Source organism: Hippopotamus amphibius, chromosome 4 (genome assembly GCF_030028045.1).
Source record: "Hippopotamus amphibius kiboko isolate mHipAmp2 chromosome 4, mHipAmp2.hap2, whole genome shotgun sequence".
Lineage (NCBI taxonomy): Eukaryota > Metazoa > Chordata > Mammalia > Artiodactyla > Hippopotamidae > Hippopotamus > Hippopotamus amphibius.
This window is the reverse complement of record NC_080189.1, coordinates 73276412-73300792: the sequence shown is the minus strand read 5'-3', so window position 1 is coordinate 73300792 and position 24381 is coordinate 73276412. Positions and strand designations below refer to the sequence as shown.

General features: G+C 35.7%; 1 long non-coding RNA gene across 1 annotated transcript; it reads left to right on the top strand.

Moving 5' to 3' along the window:
• Positions 1-209: 209 nt before the first annotated feature.
• LOC130851303 (uncharacterized) lies at positions 210-22799 on the top strand. Its single transcript, XR_009053165.1, has 4 exons — positions 210-225; positions 2000-2110; positions 18219-18272; positions 22767-22799. It is a non-coding gene; the product is annotated as an uncharacterized LOC130851303 (long non-coding RNA).
• The last annotated feature ends 1582 nt before the right edge of the window (positions 22800-24381 follow it).

The window sequence follows — 24381 nt, the reverse complement described above, 5'->3', positions numbered from 1 at the left end:
TTAGGGGAACATGTGAGAAATCTTTCAATCAACGGGACGTTCCATGGTTACCACTCATGGAAAAGATGGTTCATCATGTTTCTTTAAATGGGTGCCCTGCTGTCCCCTCTTGTACCACAGGTCTCAGGCACACTGAGTCCATAGTGCCTTTCTGGTAGATGTTCTCATCATTCCTTGGAAACAGGCAAGACTGTGTGGGAGAAGATCATAAGTGCTGAAATGTGGGTAAGCAACTGTATCCATTGTTGGGTGTATCTTCTGTGTTTATCAATTCTGCATTTTGCATAAAAACTCAGGAAATGTTTACGCAGAAGTTCACAGTGATAATGCAATAATGCATTTCTTCAGTTGAAATAAACAAGGGATTTGAATCCAAAATAAACCTGAAGGAACTTTTATGAATATCCATCCTTGGATTCCTTCATTCAATAAATATTAAATCATTTCCTGTATATTCTTCCATTTATCTATTTACGTATCTGTCTTCTGAAATATTTTATACTTCTTTTGTAGCCTGTTACTTTAGATGTTTTTTATATATGACAGTATTATGAATTTCCCCAAAATGTAGTAGCTTATAACAATAGGTATTATTTTCATTTCAGGGGTCTAAGTGCAGCTTAGTGGGGCATCTCTGGTTTGGAGTCTCTCACAAAACTGTAATTAAATGTCCTCTGGGGCTGCAGTCATCTCGAGTTTCTCTAGGAGTAGGATTGGCAGCTTTCAAGCTCAGTCACGGCTCACATGGTTGTTGGCTGGAGATAACACTTCCTTGCCACATGGACCTCTCCATAAGGCAGCCCACAACAGGCAGGTGACTTCCCTCAAAGCGAGCAAGGAAGAGAGAAAGAGAGGGAGAGAAAGACAGAAGCCAGAGTCTTTTGTACCTTGTCTTTGGAAATAACACGCTGTCATTTTTACTTTATTCTGTTTGTAAGAAGTGAGTTACTAGATCCAGCCCAGGTTCATGTGAAGAGAACTATACAAGGGAATGAACAGCAGGAGACAGGGATCCCTGGGAACCACCAGTGTTCCAAGGATACACAATATGGTTCCTTGCTTTTGAGGTGTTTGCCATATGCAGCGTAGACAGCAAACACATTTACAAAAGGGTAACTTATAAGGCATTGCATGAATCACAGAGTTAGTGGATAGCAGAGAAGTTCACAGGAGGAAGAAGTCTGGGTTGAGGCAGTCAAGGAAGGTATGGTATAATGGGCTTACATATTTTGGCCTGGATGTATGGATAGACATTGGACATGTCCACAGAAAGAGAAAGGATACTCAAGGTTTGAGAATAAGCAGTTGCAAAAGGGTGGAAGAATCTTTAGGGATTTAAAGTGACTTAAAATGGCTAAAAGTAATGTATAATCAATAACTGTATTCTCTCTAGGATACAGTTTAAACTCCTTACTGTGTTATGTGCATATTTATATACACACACACATACATATATATATGTCTATATATATATAATCTGTATATGTGTATATATGTGTGTATATGTGTAGATGGATGGATAGATAGATATATAGTTAGATAGATAGTCTCATGGCTCTTCAGCTAGTACCCCCGTATATGTGTCCTAAGATCCAATCATGCACTGTTTCAGTGAACACTGCTTTCTTCACCTACATGTACTACTAGATATTATTCTCTTCAGGCTCTCTTATTCTCCACAATTGGTTTTGCTAATGTCTATTTATCATCCATATCAATAAGCACTATCTTCTAAAATATTTCCACTGAAGAAACAAGGAAGCCATGCCCTACCTCCTGCAGCAAGACTTCCTTCTCTTCCCTCTGGTGGATGTTCCACCTCCAGGCTTGCCTTGTCGAGATATTTTGTTTCGTACTTGTATGCCTCCTCTTTTACTAGGTGGCTCTTCCAGGACAAGAACTATGCTTTAATTTCTGTCTGTGACTGATATAGTGCCTAGTATTTAATAGGTGCTCTTTTTGTTTACTAAATGGAGGAATATAATCCAAATAATAACAGTGGGCTGATCAACAGTGAAGTAGATGAAACCAACCGGAACGGAGGGACTGGACTGGACTGAGGAGAAGTGATATTATTGAAAATAACCATTGACAGAAGCAGCAAAGTCAAGTAAGAGACTCTCTCTCCCTCTGTCTCCCCCTTCTTCCCCCTCTCTCCCCCTTTTCCCTATCTCCTTTTTCCTCCCTCCCTCCTTCCCTTTCTCTCTCTCTCTCTCTCTCTGCTCTCTGTCTCTCTTTCTTACTTCTTGGTGATAATTTAGATGTGCCCTTGACTGAGACAGGTGGTTTTTTGCTCATATACTATAAGGTAAAAGAGAGATGGTATGGTTTAATGGGATATTTCCCAAAATGTTTTATTAATATAAACTAATACTTACTAAACAAACAAACAAACAAAAGATACTATAGGAAATGATGCTAAGTTAAATAAGCAAAGGTTTTGTTATTGTTTTTAACTGCAGGACTTCACAGAACCTTTAAAGTGTGCACTGTTTATCTTTGGAGACACATTTAGTATGGGCGATTACTCAAATGAATACATCGACACTGTTTCTTTTTCGAAAGTATCTCTTGGTACCCATGGATAATTCTTTGAAAAATTCTGGTTTAGTGTATTTTACCCTGGACAGAGACCTAAATCCTATATTCCCGTGTGTTTTACTTGCCTCAAACCAAGCTTTACCTCCAGCCTATAAATGAAAATAATAAAACCTGACTTTCATCAACCTGTGATGGGATATTGTAAGATTCAATAAACTATACACAGCACAACATGAAAAGCAGATGTTATCCTTGCTCCCTATTGGATCTTCAATAGTAACATGCCACAGAGCACAATTCCCTAATGCTACCTTTTAAATCACTTGAAAACATAAAAATCAAACAGATTCTAAAATATACTAAAACTACTGCAGTGTATTTAAAGGCAACTTTAGAGAAGTAAGAGACAGAGATTTACACTTGCATGTAGAGAGGAAAGGACCAAAGGAGAAAAGTACCACTTTTTTTTGTCAGTTCTTGCTGTTTCTTTCAAAAATTGTGTGAAGACTGAGGAGAGGGGTCACCTTGAGTAACTTTATTCTACTGAAAGGGGAATGCACCTCCCCAGGTCCTATTCAAGTCCTGCTGAGATACTTTCTCTAAAGAGACTGCTTTTTTAATATGTCTATCTATTCACTGATGACTGACTGAAATATCAATCGATGCTAAATCTCAGGTAACAAGAACCAAAAGCTGAATTTCAAGTACAAGTTTAGAGGTGAAAGTGTAATTCTTATTGGCACTGTATTTGGTGGTATTTGGACTTGCTTATTCATGGAGGCCTTTTCTTTTTATTTATTTATTTATTTATTTATTTATTATTTTTTGGGGGGTACACCAAGTTCAATCATCTGTTTTTATACACATATCCCCGTATTCCTTCCCTCCCTTGACTCCCCCCTATGGAGGCCTTTTCTTAATCATCTTCATGGCAATGGTGGACTCTTCTCTACCCATCCTGCCATAGTCCACTGAGTGGTTATAGAGGAAAAGCCAAGAGTGATTGTAAGTGTAATGCATGGATGGCCATAGGACTGGATTTAACAGGAGGAGTCAAGAATTGAGGTCTGGTTAGACATGGAGGGTCTGGAATATAATAGGCTTAGGGCAGGCAGGCAAGGTAAAGTCCAGAAAGCTGTTCTTAGACAAGAAAAAATAGCCAAGCATGAGGGAAGCCTATCCTTCAATATGTCCAACTCTAAGTAAAGGGATTGGATATTGAACATTGACTTAATTTAATAGTAAACAAAAGCCAGAGGGAGGCAGTGAACCCCAATTTGCTTCTTAGTCAGCTATAGATATGGAGTGAGTAAGGATGGGCTTGAGAGAAAAAATACCAGAAATGAGGCATAAAAAATGGAGTACCCTGTGACATGGTGAATGGTTTCTTGTTTTCTCTCAAACAGTGCATGTCTGGAGGCTGTCTAGAGCCATGGTTGGTAGGACAGACCTCCTTACCAATCTTTAGGACCAATGTGATCCACTGGCCAGATAAATCTGCATGATTCTTACCTTTACATACCCTGGTTGTTGACCAGTTCCTTCCCTATATTTATTCCCTGTGCTGATTAATAGACTTCTGCTTCTTTGCTGTGCCTGAAGCCTCTTATTAGTAACTACCCATTCCAGCTGTCTTTTTATGCCAGGATTCTATTTTGTTCTTACTCGTAACTCCCTCCAGTAACTTCAGCCTGGCCCTCAAAGTGGTTCGTTCTTGGTATTGATAGTGGTGGTGGTGGCATGCCCTGTTACCTAATGCTTTTTCCTTTAAAAAAGAATAAAATTCAACCTCCCAATAAGTGCTAGCGGAAAAAAGTGATTCTGGAGGGGGCAAAAGGAGTACAGGCCATTTTGTTTTCTTAGCCACCTCTTCTGAGTTCCCATTCTTTTTCTCAATAAAAACTCCAGTCAGATTGTATTTTGATGCTTGTCATTCCACATACATCAGATGACAAGGCTGTTCTAAACTAATACATTTAGCTCTGGACGTGTAGCCTGAGGAATGTGCTGGAATCGGAGAACTGTTCCTGTTTATGTTGGAATTGGGGCACTGAACCTCACTTAATGGCATCCCATTTCTGTATGCACCAGTCTGATTGCATTATTTCATACTAACTTGTTTGGACTTGTGGGTGACAAACACACTGATGTGGCCCAGAGATTTTCAGATTCAGTCTTTTCAATTTTGCAATGGTTGCTTTCAGGTATTTTCATTTGTGTGTATTTGAACCTCGAAATGCCCCAACACAAGTGTAAATTTTTGTGACGAATTTTATGAACAGTGCACCTTCATTAAATAAGGAACAGGTGCTTTCAAAGATTATTGTGCGGTATACAGCAGTTCATTTAATATAGAAAATTGTGGAAAGTCAGTTAATAAACTAGTAAATATACTACAGCTGAGCATGAGAGAGGTATGATTTCATCAGATAGTAACAATGACATTAAAAAAAGATAATGCAGTCTTTTTGTTTGAGACATTCAGATTAAGGAGATAAAATCACAGCAGAAATTGTAATGACCTTCTACACTGTATATCTTCATCAATCTTTCACTTAAAGTTGAAGCAAATTTTCAAGTGCCAGGATTAAATCTACTACAATAATGAAAATATAATAGCTTAATTTACATTACAGAGATTATCAAAGATCTAAATGCCTCACCTTTTTAGGTCATGGCCACAGATGCTTGTAATAACAATACATTTTTCCTTTGCTTGTGAAGTAGTTTTCTCGTGAAAAAAGGCTTTCTTATTAAGTTATTATAAGTAAAGCTCAAATGTGACTACAGAAAAAATAGCAAATTTTTGCAGAGTTACTTTTTTTCCAGTTAGGAGTTAATGGGTTAAAGGGGTTAAAGTTGGCAAAAGCATGTGTGAGTCTATGTTGGCTGTACTGCCCGCATTCTGCATAATGCAGTTCAAACAGCACCTGATGTCCTTTTTATTGAAATTGAAGTAGTAATCATAAAATGATTCTTACTTCAGCATTTTTATTCTTTGAATTGTTATTAAAGGATTTTGGTGATTTTGTTAGCATTCAGAATTCTTCAATTTGCATTCAAATATCCCCTGGCCCTCTTAAACAAATACAGTTAAAGAACCTTCAGTTAATTTAAGCACTGATATTTTCATTCTGAAGAAAGGTGCCACCGTGCCCCCATTCTTGTTGACTTTTTAAATAAGCCACTGAGCAAAGTCTTCTTATTTCTTGTTCATAGTTATCAATATTTATCTAGCATTAGAATTATGTGCATTGAAAGAAGAGCAAGCAGTTATTAAAGTACTCCATTGACTAAAGGAACTTGTTGAATGTGTTAGAGAAAGAATTGATGAAAAATATTTCCCTTTGTGTGTCAAGGCTGTTCTTAAAATTAACACCATTACTTAGGAACAGGAAAAGAAATTCTGATTTGAAATGGATAGTTGTTACAGAATTTGTCAAGACTATCATTTGGAATGGATCTCATCACTTGAAGCATTTGATTTAGTAACATGGATGTTACTGAATATTCTTACAGTATGGGAACAAAAAGAGGATAACAATTGATGATAATTATCTTTCTTGTCAATTGATGACATTAAAAAAAAAGTTAAGAGATGCAACACAATCCTGAACAATGGAATGGTCAGTTATGCTGTAAAGATGGTATTACGTGACTCAACAAAGCAAATTTGAAAAGCAGTTCTCAGGATTGTTAACTACACCGGTACATGTTTAGTATACCAGCTCATAATGCTAATGGTGAGCATATGGTCTCATTAATTAATTTTCAAAGGACAAAATAATGATGTAAGTTGGAAGTGAGCACTGTAAAAGCTATGAAAGCTATGCTACAATTGTAAATGGAAGACAGACAGAAACTGCAAGGAATTTTATAAGAAAATTTTGTAAAACAAAAAACTCTTAAAGAGAGATAAGTCATCAGGAGAATATAACTAAAGAAATAGGCATATAATTTAGGTGTTTGTAATTTAATTCCAATTAACAACAAATAATGTTTTAGTATATCTTATGAAGTTTTTTTTTCTTTTTATTTCAGTTTGTATATGCATATCAAATGTTACAGGCTGAATTGTGTTTCCTCAGAGTTCCTACCCCCCGGTTCCTCAGAATGTGATTGTATTTGGTGACAGTCTTTAAAAAGAGGTGAATCATATGTCTGAGTGAAGCCACAATGAACCCACAGACCCTTACATGTATGCATTAAATCACCTGTTTTCCTCTATAACCTGGCACTCATTAAAGTTCATTAAAGCTCTTCATAGTAGATGCACAATATCTTCAAAAATTTTCGTTCAGAAAGAAACAGTCAGTCCTTCTATATCCTAGTTTACTTTGCTAGCACAGTTTCCCATCATGAAGATTTTACCGTACTTTCCTGCTAGAATTTAACATATCAAAAACAAGCCCTTTTTTAGTCATCTCTGCTTGTGGTCAACAGGTTTGAAGTCTTGGATCTTTTACTCATTAAATATGTGACCTTGAACAGGTTACTTAATTTCTCCAGATCTCAGTTATTGCTTTCATTTGTCTTTGTCTCTTCGAGTCTTCTTCCACAATAGGAAACTGTTGCTTGTGAAAGGGGGAAGAAGGGGGATAGTTGTATTATGGGATATTAGTTTAGTGAAGGCAAGTGTTGAAAACACAAACAGAGACTTAAAAAAAATCATCATATGCCAGAATCTTTAAATATGGTGAAATGTACAGCTTCAAGAAGCTCAGAGAACCCAAAGTAGGATAAATACAAATTATACCCATAAACATAGAAGTGAAACTACTGCAAACCAAAAATTAAAGGTAAAAATCTCAAAACAGCCAAAGAAAAACAGCAAATTATATATAAGGTGACAATGGTTTGAATTATCACTAACTTCTCATCAGAAACAATGGAGACTAGAAATCAGTGGAATAATTTTTTAAATGCTTAAAGGAAAAAAAACCCCTGTCAACCCAGAACTCTATATCCAGCAAAAATAATCCTATAAGAATGAAGGAGAAATAAGACGTTCAGATAAAGGGGAAAACAAAAAGAATTCATCATCAACAAACCTGCACTACAGAAACTGCTGAGAGAATTTCTCTTGGCTGACAGGAAATAACAGATGGACATTTAAGTCTTTAGGAAGGAATAAAGAGCACTTTCAGCTTTCAAACTCATAGTGGTTAATGACATTCACAATGAGATTTTACATGGGAGGACTGGAAAACAGAATTACTACATAAATTTGTTAATTGCATATGTGATGTTAGACATCAGTAATAGCTTTCTTTTCTTTTTTTTTTTTTTTTTTAATCTGTAACAGCTCATAAAAAACTGAGTATTCAAGAGGTAAACATAGGGTCACTAAGTCAATGACTGAATAGCAATTAGTTCAAACCCTTAACTTTTCAGAGTTTTAAGGCATCTCTTTGTTTTTCTCAGAAGGACACTTTTTTAAAAAAATGTCTCTTGGCTACTCCTAATCCTCTTTCCTAATTGTGAAAGAAAACCCAAGAGGAAGTCACAGAACTCACTACTTCTCTCTGTGCCAACTCTCTCAGACCACACAGAAGCAAAAGCTAGATGATTTGGCAGTGCTGTCAGACCTGAGGAGAAATTTGGCAATAGGACAAGTAGAAAGGGAAGCTGACTGTGGTGTCACTAGGTCGCAGTGGAGTGATTGCAGGCAGTACTAGAAAAAAGCCTACAACCCTGGGTGGGAGCAGCTGGGTAGGGAATTTGACCCATCGAGGGGAGAGGGAACATGTTGGTCCATTTGATGTCAGGGTAAAATGGAAGTTGGCATTTTACGGAGTTATTGAAACCACAAAGATTGCTTGTTGGATGAGGAAGGCGTAGTGCAGGCAGAATGATTGTGATCTATTGTAGGTTGCTGTAAGTACTACTACTTTCTAGGATTAAGGCCACGTAAAGTAATGGTATCTGCATATTTTGTTGGGATCAAGTCCCAACTTAAAACATTAAAAAAAAAGAACTAGATGCAAAGATACTTTCCAGAGTAATACTTCTTTATGTTATGGTTAACTTTGAAGAAATTAGATTTATCTATTTTAAAAGATTAGTTTAAAGCACTTTCATGTGTTGGGTAAGATAGATCCTATAAAGGCATAGCATTATTGTTATGGTCATTAGAAGTAAACTTAATATAAGGTAAAAACAATTTATAACTATACATTCTGTGAAATAGGAATAATAATATTAGTTAACTTTTATTGAACACTCACTATGATCTAGGCACTATGTTTGATGCTTTACATTTATGTTCTTTTTAAAGTTCAAAACAAAATCTGAGCAAGGTACTCTTTTTATTGTGATTTGCAGAGGAGAAAATTGAGGATAGAGAATCTAAGACAACTTGTTCATAGTTACACATACACAGGCACACCTCATTTTATTGCACTTCACTTTATTGCACTTTGCAGATACTGTGCTTTTTACAAATTGAAGGTTTGTGGCAACCCTGCATCAAGCAAGTCTGTGGCACAATTTTCCCAACAGCATTTGCTCACTTCATATCTCTGTGTCACATTTTAGTAATTCTCCCAATATTTCAAATTTTCTCATTATTGTTATATTTTATTGTTAGCTGTGATCAGTGACCTTTTTTTTCTTTTTCTTTTTCTTTTTTTTTTCGCTGTGTTGGGTCTTCATTGCTGCACGCTGGCCTTCTCTAGTTGCAGCAGGTAGAGGCTATTCGTTGTGGTGTGCTCGTTGTGGTGTGCCGGCTTTTCATTGTGGTGGCTTCTCTTGTTGTGGAGGATGGGATTTAGGCACTCGGGCTTCAATAGTTGTGGCATGTGGACTCAAAGTTGTGGTACAAGGGCTCTAGGTTGTGCGGGCTTCAGTAGTTGTGGTGCATGCACTTAGTTGCTCCACAGCATGTGGGATTTTCCCAGACCAGGGATCAAGTCCAGTCCCCTGCATTGGCAGGCAGATTTTTAACAACTGTGCCACGAGGGAAGTCCTGATCAGTGATCTTTTATGTTACTATTACAAGAAGATTACCACTCGCTCAGACAATGATAAGCATTTTTTAGAAATAATGTATTTTTAATTAAGGGTGTACTTTTTTTTTTTACACATAATGCTATTGCACACTTAATAGACTGCAGTATAGTGTAAACATAACTTTTATAAATTTTTTGGAAACGAAAGAAAAATTGTGTGACTTGCTGTATTGTAGCACTTGCTTTATTGCCGTAGTCTGGAACCAGACCCTCAAAGTCTCCAGGGTATGCCCATGGTAGGTTCCAGATCTGGAATTCAGATCCATGTGTGACTCTACTGTCAATCTTTTTAACTAGGATTCTCAGTTGCTAATCTAGTCCTCTTCAAAACAAACTGTTCCCTGAATGCAAATTAGAACCACAGTGATAAATCACTACCTACTTACTGAAATGACTAAAATTTTAAAAGACTGACACATGGTACAACTGAAATTCTCATATAGTGCTGGTATAGTATAAAAGGGTACAACCTATTTGGTTAACAGTTTGAGTTTCATGTACAATTAGCATGCACGTATGCAACCCTACAATTTCATTCCTAGGTATTTACCAAGAGAAATGAAAATGTACCTGTATACAATGTTAATATTAGCTGTATTTATAATGTTCAAAAACTGGAAACAGTCCACATGTCTATTAACTGGTGAATGGATAAGCAATTTGTGATAGTACATACAATGGAATATTACTCAGCAATAGAAAGGAATGAACTACTCATATTTGCAACTACATGGATAAGTCTTAAAAGTATTATAGTGAGCAAAAGACAGGGAAAAATTGCACATAGTATATGATTTCATTTATGTGAAGTTCTAGAATAGGCAAAACTAATCCAAAGTGATATAAAGTAGTTAACTAGTACTAAGAAAGTAGAATTAATAGGGACACCAGCAAAATCTTGGATGATATAAACGTTCTTTATCTTCATTGCGGTGTGGTTACACAGGTTTATATATTTATCAAAACTTATTGGACAGTACACTTAAAATGGGTGTATTATATTTTATATACATTTTCCCAGAATAAAGTTGATTTATTATTAAAAATACATTGTTTCTATTGCCTAGAGATTCCCAGCCTTTATTTCTTTGAACTTCCTGCATCATGTATATGTGAGTGTGTATGTATGTATATATAGTAGTATGTATTAATTTATTTATGAGATTGTGTACTGACCTGCTTGTAGACTAGATCACTTCACAAAATTGAATTGTATATATTTTTGTGTTTAGTGCTTTCTTATGTTTGTCTGTTTTGTCTTCTGTTGCTGATTGAATCTCAGTTATAACACTTTTTATTAATGTGATTATGCAAAAAGCCATATACCCTGCCATAATTTTCAAAACATACTGCATAATGCCAAATATTCAGACATAAGTAAAATGGAAATTTCAATTAACCAATAATATTTATTGACTCTCTATTAACCCAAAAACCTTTTAAATCAGCACCTCACATATATTAAACAACAGCAAAGAAGACTTTAATGGTGACCTTGAAGTGACAACTCCTAAATTATCTAATCATCTCATATAGATTGAATTGTATTTTTTGCAAGTTTTAATTACAATTGAAAGTCAGCATGCTATCATAGAGAAAATTTAAATTTTGAAGTCAAGTGCATGACTTGAATTTGAATTCCAATTTCACTACTTACCTGCTGGGTGACAATGGGCAATTGCCTAGGCTTTTTGGTCATCAATTTATATATCTGAAAAACAGAAATAATCTCATTGGATCATGACAAATAAGAAAAGTGCATGGCATATAATGGATGCTAGTATCTAATATCCATGATTGCTGTTATTTATTGTATTCAATATGGTATAGTAAAAAGAATGATAGTTTTAAAGTTGGAAACTTAGATTTAATTCTCTATAGTTAATTCATCAGCTTGGTGCCTGAGGCAAGCTTCTAGACCTCTTTGATTTTTTATTGACCATTTCATATAGTGGTTATAACAACAACTACATTGGTTTATTATGAAGTTTAAATGTGACTTTATAAATTGAAGTATATACAATACCTGGTACCGAACAGGACCATATAAATTTTAGTTGTTTTGAAATCCAGTTTTTATTGAAATTCTCCCAGCAACTGTATAATAACTGTATTAAATATTAATGATAGCATTCCACTCAGCAACTGTACCTAAAGATAGTTGTTGTGCAAACTTAGCTTAAGAGAAAAGAAACCTTGAGATTATAGACTGAACTTTTTTCATTTTATCCAAATCTTTGACATTTTAAAGATACAACTAAGTGGCCAGATAATGCAGAAGGCATTTTATGATCCTGTACTTCAAATGCTTGTTTGTGTCCTTTATTAGTTTTCTATGAAAGTCTAGAAGGTGAGAAACAGAAGGCAATGCCACCAAGAATGGCACAACACTGATCATTTCTTTTGACAGCACAACTGTTTCATCATAATTTGCTTAATTAAGCAGATGAATTAAGCAGATGTCAAAACGTACTCGAAGCTCCAGGGACTCCAGCTCTGTAAAATTATTCAAAATACAAGTTAAAATGAGATTTTTTCATGATAGAAATATTGTTATGATTTATTCCTCTGCTGGGAGTGCCTATTTCTAATTGGATATTTAATATCAGAGATAATAAAGAGATATAATAAATAACAGATAAAATATATAAACACATAAATACATATAATAAACAAATAAATCTCGTTTTAAAACAAGCAAGTAAACTCAGAAAATAAAGCATGATAATAAAGCCATATATTCTAAAAAAAAAAAGTGAACATGGAAATATTACACATTGTCTTATAAAAGTATAGATAGCAGCGTATCTTCCAAACTTTGAATTAGAAAACAATGTATTGCTTGGCTTATTTATTTGTGTTTGACATGTCATGGCACAAAGCCAAGAAGACGCAACAAAAGATCTACATTTCTGCATAAATTCTATCTGCCTACCTGCAGGTATAATTATTATGATTTTGGAACCAATATATGGTTGGATGTCAAGATGTGTTGACACTGTCATTATTTTTAGTTAAATAGGCACATGCATGTGAGACCTTTTAATTCCCAAGAACTTACTTTTCACATTTAATTAAGGAATTATCTTGCAGCATTTTAAAATCTTGTCTAAAAAATAGAGTTTATTTCATATAAAATGATAGAAGTTTAACCACTGGTATTTAAAATAATATAGGTTGATTCAATCAAATGTAGCTTAAATATTCTAAATAAGTAATAGCTTCCTTCATGATGCCTGTTACTGCCATCTCTCATTCTTTTTGCGTTGTCAAAAAGGTCAAACCACAGCACAATATACAGGGCATTTTCTACTTTGGTTATGTATAGGTTGCATAATAAAATAGTTGTAAAGGGTTTATAAGCCATAAAGAGAAATAAATTAATCAGGACAAAGCAACTGAATAATAAGAAAGGAACACTAGCTAAATAAGAATTACCATTTGAGGAGCAGAATTATAAATGTATTATATGGAGAAAACCCTTTGTTTTATAAATCTATGTTAAGTTCTATAAGTTTTAGAACTACTTTTCACAGAATATCCTTTTGACTTGTGCAGCTTTTTGAAAGAAGTTACTTGCCTGGGATTGCATGGCTTTAATATGGTAAAGATTTTATTTGAAACCAAAATATTCTGACTTTGTATTTACTGATCTTTTTGCTGTGTTGGATAGTCAAAATCATACAGAGCTGGGATTACTTATTTAACCAAAGGATTATTCAACTTTTGAAATAATTTTGAAAATTTATGTTCATCAAGTAATTTGGGCAGAGGGGATGGGTTCAAATTTACTGTCTAGCCAGCAGTTTATTGCTTATACACATAAATATTCATATTTAACAAACCTACCTTTTCCTACATTTGTGCCTTAAATGGGAATATCTGATCATTGAGTTGCTGTTAATATTTGAATAATGGATCTATATCAGTAAGTTAAGTAACCACAGTGCAGTATCACACAAAGGTGTGGAAGGCTTAGCTTCCTGTTTCTCAGTTCATTTCATTTTAATGCTAAGTTTTTATGAACTAAAATCACCCAACTATTTTCTAGGTTAAAAAAGAACTTTTAATAGTATTTAAAAGAAAAACTTAATGAATTGCCTGTGAACAATCTAAATATGATTTAATTACTCTCACTTCCAGCTAATTCTGCAAGAGTTTAGAATATGCTCATACCAGACAGCCATTGTATTTTTGCCTATCTGGTATCCATGTCCCTTTCTTCTGGCATAACAGCATCTTGACTTTCTTTTGGGGACCCACTCCTCCCTACTTTTAGTCTAGGCTTTAGAGGTGGGCACTCCAGACCTGATCAATCAAAATCCTTTAGGTGCTATTAGGAATGAAGAGCTCTTTCTCATTGGGGCTTGCTAAAGTGGAAGAAACCTAGCCTGAAGCTGCTGGGGCCATCTTCCTACCAAATGGAGAGAGCTTGATGAAATCAACACAGAGAAAAGGGAAGCTAAGAAATGGAGTGATGTAGATTCCTAATAGTATTTCTTCACACCAGTTGTAGCCAGCTTTACTTTTGTAGTGTAGTGAAGTGAGCCAATATTTTTGATTGATTGACTGACTGCCTAAGCCTGTCTGATTTGAGTTTCTGTGCTTGTAACTAAAAATGTACTAATCAATACAGTTTGTGGGTGGATGATTGTAACTTTAGTCCTTCAACATGGCTGAGTTCAAAGTTAACAACTCTGAAAAATTCATGAACATATATGTTGAACCTGAAGCATGTTTCAGGGCCTTAAATATGTTGCTGTGTGATAACAGTGACACATTCATTCAGCTATACCTCTGGTAATCCAGAAATATGAATACCTATGCTAGTATGCCAGCTCAGTGTTATACAAAGAAAAACAGGAGGATTATCCTCTGAGAATAGCAGGTAAAGTAGAGAATGCTCAAATTACATGAATTAAGGATCAATCAAATCAAATGAATGTTATTTACAATTAAAAGTATATGAAACTTTTCCTGAAAGTAGGTGGCCTATCCTTTGTATCAAATAGTACAAAAGCATTATGTTCCTCTAAAGAGGACAAAACTTTTTAGAACATTTTTTAAATTTCTTCTTTAAGTTACCTATAGAAATTTGCTCCTTTAAAAGTGGTGGCCTTCACGTTTGATTCCTAAGCTTCACCTCCCTTCCCGTCCACACTCTCACCATAAATATTTATGGTAGTTCACTCTACACCAGACACTGTGCTAAGTGCAAGGAATGCAGGAGTAAAGTCTGACATGTGTGCACGTCTTATAGATACCTTTAAATTTTTTTATAAAGTTAATATAGAAATGTTAGAAAGGTATTCTAAGGTCTAGCAAAATTATGGATGCTTCTATTTTCTAGGCAAGACCATATTGTAGTTATTATATTCCAGACAATGAGGTGGAAACTGCATAACACCATTTACATTATCATCACGTTAAGAAATGACTCTTAGCAAGCCTCTTTTTAAAAAATAAGATGGGAGTTTGATTTATGTTTTATCCCCTGTCAGAGTCAGTACCAAGTAGCACCTCTGTCACTGGCACTGCTCCTGCCCTTTGCCTAAGAAGTCATTTTCCAAATATCTGAAAATTCCTGGGCCCTGAGAAGTGGCATGGCAAACTTGGACATGAGGATTGATGACAAAGTGTTGCCTATGGTGCCGTGAAAGCACAAGCAGGCAAGCTTACCAAGAAAGGAAAGGCATTCTGACCTCTTTTATTATTCTTCTCAGGGAAGACATTTTTCTTCTGGTAACCAAAAAAACTGTCGCAACTTACTTTTAATGAATTTTGGATACTGATAAGCGAGTCTCTCCCTATTCTATTAAGTGACATAAAAGGCAAACAAGCAGGAATGACTGCCAAGCAAAACAAAACTTACTTTTATAAAGAATTTGTGGTATGCTACGTTCTTCTTCCTCATTAGATATATAGGCTATTTCTAGGAAGGGTCATGGTTTTTGACATTGCTTAGGAACAATATACAGCAGTCATGGTGGTCAATCTCATTCATTTCCTTTGATAGAAAAAGTACTTTTTGCATGCTGTTGTAAGGTTATTAGGTCCTTTTAAATGATTTCCCCAAGGATTTCCTTAACAACTTCATGAGTGCTGAGCCTGTGCCCAGTGAGTTGTGACTCTAGTCCCTTGACTGAATATATGCTAATTAATCTTCATCTAATCCTGGGTTAAAGTTTGCTTGTTGATTGCTCTGTTTACTTTGGGACTTCTCAGAATATTAAATATGCTAATAAAAATAATCAGCATTCAATAGGGATAGTATGCAGCATTTCCCCAAGTTATTTGATCACTGACTTTTTTTCCTTCTCATGGAATTTCTTAACACTCATGTTCTAGAGAACAATTATCCCAAAGTTAGTTGCTGATCTACAAATGAGCATTTTCTTTATTAAAATCAATTAACTGTTTCCATTTCAAGTAACGTCAGGAGTATTGCCATACTTAATGTGAAAATTAACAGACTTTGTATGAAAACAATGACTATGTCATTTTTCTTTTTTTCTCCAGCTTTGTTGAGATATAATTGACACATAACATTGTGTAAGTTAAAGGTGTACAGTGGGATGATTTGATATATATGTATATTACAAAATGATCACTGCAGTAAGGTTAGTGAACACATTCATTGCCTCATATAATTCTTTTTTGTGTTTTGTGAATACATTTAAGATATACTCTCTTTGCAACTTTCAAGTATATAATATGGCATTAACTGTAGTCACCATGCTGTACATTAGGTCCTCAGAACTTACTCATCTCATAACTGGAAGTTTGTACACTTTGGTCAACATCTCCCCATTTCTCCCATCCCCCAGCCCCAGCAACCACCATACTACTTTCTGTTTCTGCGAGTTTGACTTTTTTTAGACTCCACATATAAGTGAGATTCTTCAGTATTTGTATTTTCCTGTCTGAATTATTTTACTTGGCATTATGCCCTCATGGACATCCATGTTGTGCCAAAAGGCAGCACTTTCTTCTGAATAATATTCCATTGAATATTATTCCATTATGCATGTAATAATGTATAAATTATTCTATATATATAGTGTATATATATATATATATATATATATCACATTTTCCTTTGCATGTATATACCAAATAACATTCCAGTGTATCTATATACCACATGAACATGAATGATGCTGCAATGAACATGAGGGTGCAGATATCTTCTCAGGAAAGTGATTTTATTTCTTTCAGATATATATATTCAGAAGAGGAATGGCTGGATAATAAGGCAGTTCTATTTTTAATTTTTTGAGGAACCTCCATACTGTTTTCCATAGTGGCTGTACCAATTTTTACATTTCCACCAACAGTGCACAAGGGTTCCCTTTTCTTCATATCCTCATCAACACTTGTACCTTTGTCATTTTCATAATAGCCATTCTAATAGATGTGAAATGATATCTCATTATGGTGTTGATTTGCATTCCCTTGATGATTAGTGATGTTGGAAACTTTTCATGTATTAGTAGGCCGTTTAAATATTTTCTTTGGAAAATTATCTACTTAGGTCCTTTGACCATTTTTAAAATCAGATTATTTTGAGTTTTTTGCTGTTGAGTTGTTTGAGTTTATTATCAATTTTGGATATTAACCCCTTATCAGATATAGGATTTGCAAATTTTCTCCCATTCCATAGATTGCCTTTTCATTATATTTCATTTTGTTGATCATTTCTTTTGCTGTGCAGAAGCATTTTAAGTTTGATGTACTCTTGCTTATTCATTTTTGCTTTTGTTGCTTGCAGTTTTGGTATCGTATCCAAAAAGTCATTGTAAGGTCCAAAGTCAAGACATTTTCTCTGATGTATTTTTCTGGTAGTTTTAAGGTTTTAGGTCTTATATTTAAGTCCTTAATCCATTTTGAGTTAATATTTATGAGTGCTGTAAGATAGGGGTCCAGTCCATTCTTTTACATGTGGATATCCAATTTTCCCAGCATCATTTTTTGAAGAGACTGTCTTTTCCCCATTGAGCATTTTTAGCAACCTTGTAAATTATTAGTTGACCATATATGAATGGGTTTATTTCTGGCCTCTCAATTGTGTTCCATTGGCCTATGTGTTTTTTCCTAGTACCATACTGTTTTATTACTATAGCTTTGTAGTATAGTTTGAAATCAAGAAGTAGGACGCCTCTGGCTTTGTTATTCTTTCTCAAGATTGCTTTGGCTCTTCAAGATCTTTTCTAATTCCATATAAACATTAGTATTATTTTTTCTATTTATGTAAAAAATGCCTTTGGAATTTTGATAGGGATTGCATTTAATCAATAGTTGGCTTTGAGTAGTGGAGATATTTTAACAATATTAGTTTTCCCAATCCATGAACATGGAATTTTTTCCATTTATTTTTGTCTTCTTCAATTTCTTTCATCAATGGGTTATAGTTTTCAATGTACAGATCTTTCACCTCCTTGGTTAATTTTATTCCTAAGTATTTTGTTTTTGATGCTGTTGTAAATGAGATTGTTTTCTTTATCTTTTTTTAAGATAGTTCATTATTAATGTATACACACCCAACTAATTTTTGTATGTTGATTTTTTATCCTATAATTTTACTGATTTCTTTTGAATGTAACAGTAGAGAATTTTTGCATTTATATTCCTTGGGTATACTGACCTGCAGTTTTTCTTTTCTTGTAGTTTTCCTTATCTGGCTTTGATATCAGGGTAAGGCTGGCCTCATAAAATGAATTGGTAAGTGTTCCCTCATCTTCAATATTTTAGAAGAGTTTGGGAAGGTTAGCATCAACTATTCGTTAAATATTTGGCAAAATTCATCAGGGAAACCACCTATTTTTATTAACTGTATCCTATAATTCAGAGTTTTTCATTCTTTTTTTTTCTTCTTTTTACTCCTCTGACAAGATGATTTGAAACGATGTGTCTTCTTGTTCACTAATTCTTTTTTCTACTTGGTTAAATCTCTTGTTGAAACTGTTGAATCCTGCAGGACAGTCATTGTATTTCTCAACTCTAGTATTTTGTTTCTTTTTTAATGGTTTCTATTTCTTTGTTGAACTCTCATTTTTTTAATGCAATGTTTTCCTAATTTCACTTAGTTGTCTGTTATTCTTTATAGTTCACCTAAATTCTTTGAGAATTATTCTGAATTCTTTGTCAGATCATTCATAGATCTCTATTTACTTAAGGTCAGTCATTGGAGCTTTACTTATATCCTTTGATGGTTTAATGTTTCCTTGATTATTCATAATCCTGTGGCCTTGTGTTGGTGTCTGGGCATTGAGGAAGTAGGCACCTCTTCCAGTCTTTATAAATTGGCTTAGGCAGGGAAGTCCCTTTATGAGCCAGCCCACCCAGAGTTTCTGGGTGTGCTGTCTTATGCTTTCTGTGGGCAGACTTGCTGCTGGAGTCTTTGGGCAGGTAGTTCTGAGCCTGGGTCAGCAGGTGGGCAGATCTTGTGCTCAGGTCCATGGCTCCTGTCCTAGGTCCTGGGTCCATAGGGGCAGCCTGGATCCTGGGTCTTCACAGGCTGACTAGGTGCAGGGGCTGACTGGAGGTGATCCTGGTGCCTGTGTCTGCAGGGCCTGCCCCAGTCCAGGGCCTGGGGCCATTGGAATTGGCCTATAGCTTGAGGCCTCAGGGGCCATCATGGAGGCTTGGGCTGTGGGAGCCTCTCTTGCACTTGAGTGGCCTGAAATCCTGGGGCTGTAGTTGCCCTGGCACTGGTGTGGGTCTTGGGAGCCAGTCTGGTGCTTTGGGAGCATGCTTGGCACTGGAGTGGGCTAGGAGTCAAGAACCATTGTAGCTTGCCTAGCACTGGGGTCAGCAAGGAGTCTGGGTATGAGGGAACCTGCCTGGGGTTGGAGGAGTTACCTGGCACTGGTGCAGGTAAGTGCTGTGGTCTGTGGTAAAGTCAGGTGCTCTTTTCATTCTCTCTCCCCAATGAGAGGATATTTCTCTCTGCACTGGGCTGCTTGGGCCTAGAAGAGGGGTGTCAGGGGTAAGGTGAAAGTGTCTTTCCTACTCACTTCATCTTTTACTTGTGCTTTGTCCAGGTGCTGTAATTCCTCACCTGAAATCCTTACCTCTTGTGGAGATATTTTCATGCTTGGATAGTTGTTCACATTCATATTTCTGAGAGGGGACAAGCACTAGAAATTCCTATATCACCATCTTGCTGATATTACTTTCCATTCATGAACCTTCTAAAATACTCCATCCCAAGATGGCTTCCAGCTTTGAGCAATAGGACCTCAACAGCAAAAGTTTGGAAATATATATCATCAAAATCAGAAGTTGGTGGGAGAGGGAGGAAGTCCTCTTAGAGGCCATCCAGAAGTGTCTTTAAGTTTGTTTGTTAAGGAACACCTTTCCTTGGGCTGTTTCTGAATAACAAGTTAACTTTTAAAAGATAAAGATTTAGTTTTCACTTCTGGCAAGATGGAATAACAGGATCCAGATTATCATCTCACCTGCCTGGACTTTATTTCTTCAGCTACTGCTGCACCTGCATTCTCCCTCCTCTCCCCCTTTTTCAGGGTGGTCTCTTTTTCTGATGTTAAAGACTGCTTTTTCCTGAAGAATAAGAAGAACAGCATTAGCAACCTCCACCCTGAAGCATTTCACACACTTGCTCTTTCTCATTCTGCCTGACTACTTCACTGGAATGGTGGTAGGTGAGACGAGGTCAAAGCTGGGGTGACCTATAGTTTCTTAAACATAATAGATTGAAATAACCATTTACAAAGAGGAGGAATAAATGAATGAATAGTACTAAAGTAATATTTTTACTCCTCCCTCAAAGAAGAGTAAATAGTCCCTCAAAGAAGAGTAAAAAATTTTTTTGCATCGTGACTCTTCCTTACAACTCCTTTTGGCTATGATATAGAGGATTGTCTAGTTGATATTCCATTGTGTATACTTGTGCAACTGTGAGCAGGTCCTCAGAAGTTCTAGGCTCTTTTTCAGTTTCTGGCTTTGCATATGTTAATTCCTCCTTCTAAAATATTTTTTACCTCACTTTTCACTTACCTATCTCCTATCCTTCCTCCAGACGTCAGCTCAGATATCACTTCCTCCAGGAAACCTTACAGCTTAAGGTTGGGAAAGATGTTACTTCTATGTGCTCCCCCTAATACATTCTGCTTACATTTACTATAGCCATTAAGATTCTCTGTTGCAATTGCCTATTCTTTTCTGATTCTCCTATTAAACTTTAAGCTGCTTTGGGCATGGGCTATATCTTGTTCACTCCTTTATACCCAGAGCTTAGCATAGTGCATGGCACATGGGAGCTGCTCAGTAGCGCTCCAGTGATTAGTCCAAGGTTACATAGCTAATGAGTGGCAGATTTAGGATTCAGATCCAGTTCTGTCTGCCTGTGGGGCATTTGTTTTGTGCTGTTCTGAGAAACACTACCTCTCCCTCCCACCTAAACACATAGCTATTAAAGTATTGCGTAGTACAGACTGACAGTCTTTGTTAGGGAAAGAGCCACAGCTAAAGCAAATTATTCTAAATCTCTCCACTGAAGTGTGACAAAAGTTGGCACCACATGTGGTGTTTCTACTGCAGGGTGCTTTAGCCGAAGAATGGGCCCTGATGTGTTTCCATGTGGTGGAAAAATAATAATACCTATGACCCAGCCATGTGGAATGAATATGTCATGGGTGAATTGCACAAATACGTCCGCCCCCAATCAAACAATGTTATTCCATAAAATATATCTAAAACATAGTGACTTGTACATTTATGTTAGCAGAAATGAACTGTTTTTCTGGTGTTTTTAATAATGAAAGGAATTACATTTTTAATCTTTTCACTTGTGTATTTAACTACATTTTCATTGTGTGTTGTAGTTGTAATGTATTTGTGCTACAAGACAACTTGTTTTTCAGTCTCAGCTGCTATGATGAATTATGAACAAGTCTCTAAGTATTTTTTCTTCTTAATCATTTTGATGTTCAACTTTCAGATTGTGGTAGCATTACAGCCTGCTAGAGCTGAGAGGAAAAAAGAGATTTTGACAATAATTCCTACAGCTGTACAGATGTATTTTATACCCTCATTAGTGAGAAATTTTTTTTTGTAATTCAGATGGCGTAGGCTGGACGAATAATCCATTCATTGTAATTGTTCACTTCTTTTAATGGATTTAATGTCTAAAGCCCTTAATTGCCAAGTATCTATCTAGGGCGGAGGGAGTCAATCACATGATATTTTAAAAAGCAATTGAGTTTAAAAATTTTAATTGGGAGATTTAGCCTCAAAACACATATTTCTGAGATCTCCCGAAAGATCAGGTAATCTGGGACGAGATGCCCATGCAGCATAACATCCTGGATTAGTGTAGCTTCTGCCTGTCCCCTTTTAGGTACACGTATCTCTAATACCTTACACTCACACGTTTTCCCCTTTCTTGGCCCTCTTGGCACTGATTTCTTGATATCTGGACTCAAGTATTCCTGTCTATGTAAATAATGATAACTTTGTCAACCAATCTAGTGGGTCCAAATGAAATTTATTTTTGAGATTAAGTTATTGAGTTATTTAATGTTTAAATGATGGGGAGTATTTTTTTCAAAATAGGAGGACATCACAATAGGAATAAGTGAATTTTTGGCCAATATTATTTTGTAGATGACTAAATTTACTTTAGTAAGAATTTATGGAACATCTATGTAGTCCTGAGGATACAGCCATCTTCCTTCGAGGAACTTACAGATCTTCTCTGCCCATATTAATTAACTCTCAACAAACCAGTAATAGGACTGTGGATTTGGAGTAGGTTGCACTGCAACCTGTTAAATAAAACAGAGTTAGAAGAATTCAACTTTTTTAAAGCCTTATATTTAGAAATGCGTTAGTTCATAAATAAAGAGCATAGACCTCATCAAAATTAAGGGAGATATAAATCCTTAAATTATATTCTTCATTAAAAAAACTGTTTTATGAATAAGCATTTTTCTTCTCGGGGAAAAGAGCCCTTGAAAAGTGAGGTTCACTTGTTTTCTCAGTGAGCATAGAGATAGAAAGTAGGTCATTGCTTTCTTCACCAAATTAACTAAATACGTTAGCCCTTGAACTTTACAAAAAAATTTTTACATTGTTAATACTAGAATGGCCATGGTGTTCTTCATCTACTTCATAGCTGGGAAAGAGCTGTTTACATTGTTTTGTCGTGCATTATTGCCTTCAGAATAGTTCAATGTTTCTTCTATTTTCAAGGCAGAAGAACACAGAGATATCCTGATTCCTGGCACCAACTCTCTGGTATGGTCATTTTGTGGCATTTTGACTTTGGAATATCTCATTAGTTTTAATCTAATTTTTTATATTCATGGCAACATAATAAAATAAATCCAGAATGAATACACAAAATTATAAATCATTTATCAAACTTGAAGTCTATCAATTTATTTTTTTACTGCAATACTGCTTCTTAATCTCCTTTAAATATCAGTCCTTACAACCAATACATCTTCCCTATAAGATGGTCTCATAAGTAGAAATTTTACACTTACTGTTATTTCGCTACAGCCATGTTGACTTTCTTGATGCCTCTAACAAACTCTGCACACAGAAATCAGTATTTTTACTCATGAAGTAACCCTTGCATGAAACCCCAGTGCTTGCTTTCTATTCAGTAAATTCCTAACTTCCTCAACTGTAGCACAACCTCTGCTTTCACCACACCACCAATAGATCTGCTTTAGCTGAGATCTCTAAGGAGATGACATAAATAAATTCAGTAGATTCTCCTCAGTCCTTTTCTTACTTGATCTTGATCTTAATTATTGACCCTCTCTTTGAAACTTCTTTTACCTTGATTGATGCTACAGTGTCCTAGTTTATCCTTCCCTTTTTAGTTTGACTTACAGATTTTTCTTCATCCATCTATCCTTTAAGTAAAATAAATCACATTTTATTTTTGGACGTTTCATGCATTCACCTCTTCCCTGAGTGATCTACTAGCACATACTTATAGCTAAAGGCATACTCCTATGCCACTAATTCTCAAAGCCATATCTTCTCTCGATTTTTCTTTCTTACCCCACACTTTTATGCCCAACCCTTGAATATACATACTCATTTATATAGACTACAGTGCTTCAAATTCAACTCATAATTTTGCACTCAAGCCTGATTATCCTCTTTTATTTCTTATCCTGGTGAAGAATACCTTTATAAATGCAAAAACCCAAGGTAAAACCTGGGACTAATCCTGATCTCCTTTTTTTAATCTTGAGTCCAATCATTTACTCTGGGGAGATGAAAAATAGTTTTAGAGACCACTAACTATCTGTTCCAGTGGCCTGCTTTCCATCCCACCTGCTGCCATCTTGGAATAGTCTCTCCAGATCTTTCACCTTGGCAATCTAATTATTCTTAGGATCTGACCTCAGGCTCCTTTCACCTCCAAAGAAGACCCAGTCATTGATTTCTTAAAATGTAACTCTGTCTCATTACTCTCAAAACAGAAACAAAAAGTACCTTTCACAGGCTCATTGCCTATAACAGAGGTTTTGAAACCGTTTTTTTTGTTTGTTTGTTTGTTTTCATAAACGAAGGCTTAAGTGGAAGACTAAACAGATATAAGCTAGGAAGCTTTTATTTTCCAGCAGGCTCTGAGGGGATTCTATAATTTGAAAACCACTGGCCTACAATATAAAATCAAAATTGTTCCATATGGCCAACAAGGCCCTACTTATTTTACTTCCCCCTGCCCTCCCATCCCCTTTCAACTTGCTCTCCACCACATTGATCTCTCTGCCTTTCCCTAAACTGGCCACTTTTGTTTTGGGCCTCTCTACTGTTCCACATCATCTATGGGCTGCCTGAA